This window comes from Aedes albopictus, chromosome 2 (genome assembly GCF_035046485.1).
Source record: "Aedes albopictus strain Foshan chromosome 2, AalbF5, whole genome shotgun sequence".
NCBI classification, from domain to species: domain Eukaryota; kingdom Metazoa; phylum Arthropoda; class Insecta; order Diptera; family Culicidae; genus Aedes; species Aedes albopictus.
Window position 1 is genome coordinate 420,486,661 of NC_085137.1, and position 7,678 is coordinate 420,494,338.

General features: G+C 40.7%; 1 protein-coding gene across 1 annotated transcript in view; it reads right to left on the reverse strand.

Annotated features, from left to right (window-relative positions):
• LOC109417793 (terminal nucleotidyltransferase 5C) overlaps nucleotides 1-7,678 on the reverse strand; it is a gene marked incomplete at its 5' end in the record, with an annotated part of 301,534 nt that overhangs the window by 43,124 nt on the left and 250,732 nt on the right.

The following is a 7,678-nucleotide window of genomic DNA, read 5'->3' on the forward strand; positions in this document are numbered from 1 at the left end:
GTCCTTGCCTACTTAATGGGAGGCGGCATGCAATCAACGTTGTTGGCAGCAGTAACTACCTAAGAAGCCGTACCTGCTAGAGCAACATCAACAACAACAACACAACTGGTCAGTCAATTTATTTAGGTTAGGATTTTCCTTGGAGCGCGAGCCCAAAAAAGCGCTAAAAATAATTCAAAGTCACGTCTCCACGCCGATAGTGACCCCCAAATGTGTAATAATCTCGCTGTGCTGTGGCACATTTTCTGTTCCAAGAACCGATCGAAGTTCGGTGCTGTCTCACTCGGAATGCGTGGAGAATTTCTGAGTCTGTGAACGCGCGAACAGAAATCCATTTAAAACATCAACCAGTCAGGAGGGTGAGAAAGCATTGAGCCGACAACAGCCAATCATCGGTCGGTTGTCGGTGCTCGACACCGGATCTCCTCAGTAGGTAGTGTCGGGCAAAGCACCACAAACCGGACTTCGGCGACGCCGATGGAGTTGGACTGGGTCACTGGGTCCGGTGGTGGGTGCGTGGGGCTGTTCAATCAACCGATATGCAATGGTCGCGCTGCTAGTGCTATAGTTAATTCGATCCAGCGCGACTTCAAGGGTGATCCAGTTCCAGTACCAACAACCAATCAAGCGGACAACTTGTTGTAAGAAGCAAATTAGCCTGACAGGTTTTCAGCTTGCGGGCGAACGACTTTATCACGCGGCATTATATTGCGCAATCTATAGCCACATACTACTAGGTCATGTCATATGGAGAGTATACCTAGGATAAACGTGACCTGGGCGGGTCGTTTCAAGTTCATTGAATTAATGATAGTGTACCAGATTGGCGCAGGTGATCAACACTGAACAAGTTTTAAATGTAGGAAAATATGTGAATGAAATATGTACATATTGGAATTTAATTCATGAATAAATGTGTCTCTCTTTTTTTTTATCTCTGATTGTAAACAAATCTTGTTTGCTTCTAAACTTGGTGTTCTATAAGCACTTCAACCGGTATTAACTAAGAACTTTATTTGGTGCAATTTATTCTATGCCAAAGGAAGTCAAGAATATGTCCAGTATACAACCGATTGAGAATCAAACATTTCATCTTTCTTGGATACTACTTTAGTGCCTAATGCACAAAAAGAGTGTGATTGCTGTAGTGCTGGAAGTCATGCATCGGAACGATATGCGGATGTTTTAGGTAACTGACAACGGTACGTGTAGTAAGACTGCGACAGTGCCTGCTGAAAATGTGACGACGGACAAAACGATGGTTGCAGCCAGGTGGAAGAAGCACTTTGAAGCTTTGATAAACGGTAACAATGAAGGTGTAGGTAGAAACTGAATTAACATAGTTGATGACGTTCAAGCAGTGGAAGCATCAACACTGGATAAGCTTGAAAAGGTTATAAATGAACTTGAAAACAATAAAGATGCTGGAAAGGATGAGATAGTAGAACTTCTTAGGCGCGGAAGCGAGCAGTTACATCAATCCACCAGATTATTATAAAAATGAGGGGTGATAGCCCACTAGCTGGTTGGATGGTCTCATATGCCCAATCTACAATAAACAGCACAGACTAGACTCTGCTAATACAGAGGTATTATGCTTTTTAATTAGGCGTACAAGATACTGTTGCGTATCCTTTTCAATAGAATGCAGAGAAGAAAACTGTCAGACAAACAAGCACAAAATAAGCAATAAAGAAGGCGCGGTGATTACTCTTTATCCGAACTGGTAACAGATAATGACATGATCTCGAAATTTTTTGTTGGAGACAATACGGAAGCTGAATTTATTGCGTAATTTTCAACTCAATCGATTATTACCAACCCAAAATCGAAACTGTTTGATAGTAGATCTTCAACATTATTGCAGTATTTACCAACACGAAGCTACCGCTCGAAAATCGTAATGCAAGGCTTGAAAATATCTAAACTCGTGGTGTGCGATCTTTATCCTATTCTGTACAAGTTGGGACAAACGTATGTCGCATTGGGTGGATTGTCGGTACAAATTCAGGTTGCAATATTGTCATCATTGTTGCGCGATGATTGAATTTTGATTCAGTGACAGGATGAGATCTCTTAAGGGGTCCATCGCCGGTAAATACCAGGCTGGTTTTCGTGAACCCCGATCAATGACGATATTTAACCTGCAACTGGGTCTCCAGTTAGCTCAGTGGTTAAGGCTATGGATCGCCAATCCGGGGACGGGGGGTTCGATTCCCGTTCCGGACGGGAAAATTTTCTCGACTCCCTGGGCATAGTGTATCATTGTGCTTGCCTCATAATATACAAATTCATGTAATGGCAGGCAAAGAAAGTCCTTCGAATCATAACTGTGGAAGTACTCAAAGAACACCAAGTTGAAGAGAGACAGGTCAAGTTCCACTGGGAACGTACAGCCATACAGAAGCAGAAGCACCTGCAAGTGATCATAGAAAAAAACCTGGATACAACTTGCAAATTCACCATCGCAAACTTTTTCCCTCTAACCTTGGTCAACAACAACAGCGCACCGGGACGGGACGGGGTGACGTCAATCCGCACTAATTAGTAATCACAGCCAATTACCTCCCATGCACACAGCACCAACATGCATACACAACACAGCAGAAGATAACGACCAATCAAACGGAGCGCAGATAATGATGATGGCGATGAATCATACCTGGGGACGACTGACTGACTGCTGCTGGACAGACCGTTTGAATAAATCGATTTTATAATTGATGCTTCCCCTGGTGGACGGCCGGCCACTACTCAATTGATTGGTACCCGTTTTCTGTTGTTGTCGAATCGATTGATTGCTGAGATGGTTGGTGGTGATGTTACGGTGAAGTTTGTGACAACAACCAGAATATGGAACAGTTTTTTGATTGATGGGATTGAGAGCAGCGCAAAATTGGCTTCGAGGTCAGTTGAAGAATCACCACCGGAAGTGGTCTCGTGTTCACTCAATTATATATACCTGCGAAAGAGAAAAGGGAAAAGTGTTAGTGAATCCGTTATCTTGTTTCGGGTGCATTATCAGGGCAACGAACATTTTGGGGAGAGTGGTCTTATCAGTCCGAGAGGGGGATGTTTTTTTTATGTTGATGCAGGTGCTAGCACCTTTCCGCACGATGCGCGTGGACCAAAGATTGACACTTCAGCTACAGGAACGGTTCAACGCTGACGTACTGACGAAGTAAGCACTGACTTTCAAATGTTGGGAACAGTGCACAGACAGTGGTCCGAATCCACGTTTTAGCAGGAAAAAAATCCATATCAGTTGGCAGTTGGTGTCTTTAGAGAAGTTGTTTGCATTTGTTTGCTGCATTTTTTTTTATTTGATTAGGGTGGTCCTCGTCTTACCTCAAATCTGGAATACAACTTTTTAATTTTCAGTCATATGCGGTCGAAATCTTCAGAAAAGTTGTAGGCAATGCTGTTTCGAGCAACTTTGCCGAAGACACCTTTTATCTAGTTCTTAATTTGAACATAGTAGGTCAATTTTAAGTTTTGACAAAGGGTGATCCCCTCAAAAACGGTTTTGTCATAATAACTTTTTTATTTGATTTTTTTCGAAGATGTGAGCTTCGGAGCATTTGAAGAGCAAGTAATGTCATAGGCAATTTTGACTTTAAAACAACGATGTCTTGAAATGCTTATATCTCATGGAGTTGGCACGATAAAAAAACTCTTTAAGCGGCATTTAGAAAGTCACATATAAAGCCATATTTGGAGCAAAACATTTGAGAACGTTATTTTTTTAATTAGAATAAATCAACTTCAAAAATCCTCTTAAAAATCGAAAAAGTAGGGGGTTGATAAAAATAATAAAGCAAAAATAATTTGAAAAATATTAAAAACTCTTCGTATTTGTTTGGGATTTTTTTTAAGCAAAACGCGATATTTTAATAAATATTTTTCATCTGCCCCCTCAATATACAAAATCCAATCAAAAATTTTTAAAAGGAGGAGAGACAAAAAGTCAAATTGAAATTTGTATCAGCCTAATGGAATAGCAACCCTAATAAAACCCTACTGTTTCAACTAGTAATCACTTTGATATAACTTTTTGTCGTTTCTTTTGAATATAATAAAAAAAAAAACAATTATGCAGTTATAAGTAAATCTTACATGTTTCGGTACAGAGTGGTTCTGACGCGTTCTACACAAGAAAATACCAACCCAAGAAACAATCACTCATTTAACCAACATTGAATGACATTTTATTCCACATTTGATTTAATTACAGTTTAACATTATTTCAACACAGCTTGTAATCAGGCGTTGTTCAAACCAAAGTGGAGAAGTTATTCAGCAATCTTTCTGCAAGCGCGATACAGGCTTTACAGTCGGAAGTAATCTGTGTTATATCAGCCTCATATTAAACTTGTATTCAGCCATAATAACTTGCTGAGAAAACAAAAACAAATTGAAGTGCGAGATACAATTATAGTCCAATCATGTTTATTTGTCGCATCTAAACGCATTTATAACACACAAGCCCTTCTAAAAATTTCTCAACTTGGGATTTGAACTCGTGATCTCCCAATCACCCGTCGCATGCCTTACCGACTACGCCATCCTGGAATTGGTAAGTTGCTCGCTGAGAATGAAACATCTTCACAAAGCTTTGATAGATCAAAATTCAGATTTATGGAAGGTTGTAAATATTTATTTAAAAAAATTGTGAAGATGACTATAACTTTTAAATTGCTACGAAAATTAGCAAATATTTCGAATATTGTGCATTGGTGTGCAACAAACTTCAATACATATTTAATGATGAGGAACGTTCCAGTACTGCTCTATTATAATCACTTCGACCTGTTGTTCAATCGAAAAGTGATAATCGAAAAAATAAATCATAAATCCGTTTATATAGCTTACTGTTAAACCATTATTGATCGTTCCACAATGGCTGAAGTATTAAACATCAAAAGCATTTGTTCAACTTATGTAGACCACAATAATCAACTATCGAAAACTATGGAACATAAGCTTTTTAACGCGAAGAAAAAAGATCTTCTTCAGCTTATATGAAAGCTAGTAAGGGCAAATCGAACAAAAAAAAACTCTAACGTTTGTTAAGCTTATAATTAAATTGCTGTTCACATACGTGCCAAATGTTGCATTTTGGCTTATTTACAATGTAAATAGCATCATTTAAGCTTATTATTCAGCATTTGGTTTTGTTCAGCTGCGAATGTTATAAACCAGCAACAGTTCGACATGCATGCTTATTAATGACTTTGAATTGTTCCTTGGGAATGAATTCAAATCAACGAGTAAAATTTCGTACGTTACTACACTAATGTGCACGCTGCAATGATTTACCGGTATTTCCGTATTCTATGTCAAAACAATTGACACTCTTGTTTTAAAACAATGGTTGATTTATAGCTGCCTTACTTTCAGGGAAAGACCAGCCCTAGATTACAGCTGTGTACATAAACTTATCAAAACTAAGCCTTTCTGATCCAGGGCTAATCCCTTCGATAATGAAACCCAAATGTCTACAATACAAAGGAAATCCACAAATTGAACTTGCCGGGGGAAGTTATTTCCCAATCCATCTGGGCTTTTCTGTGGTGTTTTCCTGAGTGTACCTGATGCAAAAGCGCCACAAGCCACGAACAGGTCATTAAACGGAATTCAATCTTATCAATTCGTACCTACTCCCATGCCTCTCACTTCGGGGTAAGAACCCACTTGATAGATTAGAGCGCCTGCCTATTCGCCACCAAACAACAATAACAATCGGTAACGACGACACGATGCGATCATCTGACAAGTGTTTATAAACAACCACGACTGCCCCAAGTGGTTTCGCTAATCTCACGAGTTCAGGAATGCGACAAGCGCGCGATACCACCGTGTCGATGACGCTGTCCAACGAAACGGGGAAAATCCCAGTCAAGACTCAGGACAGCTCAGGACTATTCTTGAACGGTCAAGCTCTGTTGAGTAGTAGGTACTTCTGTGAAGGGTCACACTCACTTGGCTGCTGATGGCATAACGTGAGGATTTAGTGCATATGCGGTACAAAAATAGACTCACTAATACCCAACGCTCATATTTATGGACCGCATTGTTGCCCTACAGGTGTAAAAATAGTGCAACGCGCGAAATGACCATCCCTACGGATGGCATGTGACAACTGCTGACACGTGACAAATAGGATTATCTGTCTACCTAGCTACCGATACGCGATTGCTTACGTTGTGCACTGGACTGGATGGCTCAACAACAGTTAGTATAACTTCATACAAGGGGGCTGTCCATAAACCACGTGGTCATTTTTTTGGGAATTTTCAACCCCCCCCCCCCCCCCGCGTGGTCATTTGTCCATACAAAATTTTTTTTTTGTCCATACAAAATGGTCATTGGCCGAACCCCCCCCCCCCCCCCCCTTATGACCACGTGGTTTATGGACAGCCCCAAGGGTGAAACACAGAGCTATCAACTGTCGCTGTGCTGTTTGCTCTGAATGCTCGGTAATAAATGGTATCGGGAATCAGCGAGCTGTTACGTAATCCGAGATGTGGCATTCTTTGCAGGATCAAACAACTTACATGTGTAATGTATTTTCAAAGCCAATCAAGTGATCGTGACCTTGGCCACCAACAATATTTTTATGCAATGTACTACAGTACATACGTGTAGCTTGTTTGGTATAAGAGAAGTACGCTACGAAAGAGAGTTATTAGTCATGCTTTATGTAGCACAATTCGCTAGTTTTTACACAATTAGTTCGTAAAACGACTGCGCTTGTAAACGATCTGTGGAGCAGTAAGCAAAGCAGTGTAAAAAGTGACAGATAAAGTTGACCCAACTATGAGAAGAATCAGAAGGTGACGGATGAGAAAAATGTTGCCAGAAGCCGAATGTTAGTGGCTGATAACCGGTAGGCCAAAGCCCGGCATAAGAAAGTCGCCATTAGAGTTCACCGCAGAAAGCAATAATGGCAATACATTTTCAGGAGAATGTCCCAACTGCGGCACAAAACAGTAGGAAATAGAATGATTTGCGGAAATTTTACGGAACTATCGCAGACGTGCGAAGACAAACAGTGCCGTCTCCCGTCATGTAGTATGGATGTGCAGGTAACGTGCTGACAGTTGAAACTATGGCAGCTACCGGGCGGAGAGAACACTTCGAGAATTTGCTTAATGGGCAGAAAGTCAGAGCGTTCATGTCTGGACTAAAGTTCGAGGAGTATCCAGACTGTTGTCATGAGAGTGCAATTTTGTGTTGACTTCCGAAGAAATTCAGTGATTTTAATTCACCCTTCAGATAGATTAATCTCTTCCGGAATAATGCTACAGACATCGGTAATCCTTCCTCCATCATCAATTAGCAGAAATTCAGTGGGTCGGTGAAGAAATTATGCATTGTGACGATGGGCAAGCTCGAGCTGAGTCGAGTCGAGTCGAGTCAAGTACAAGACACTGAAGGCGACCTTACAGTTGAGGTCAAAATACGTATCTGCCACAGGATGCAAATTCTTAGTGGAATTAAAAGAAACGGTACTTAACACGATTTTCTTTATAATTCCAACCTACATTCCCGATCAAAAGTTCGGGGTCACCCCCTCAAAAACATGTCATTTTTTAGGTCCATGTCTCCGCCAATTAGCGCCCGATTTCAAAATCCTAGGTCTCATTCAAAAGATAATAAGTCAAAGAAACTTTGA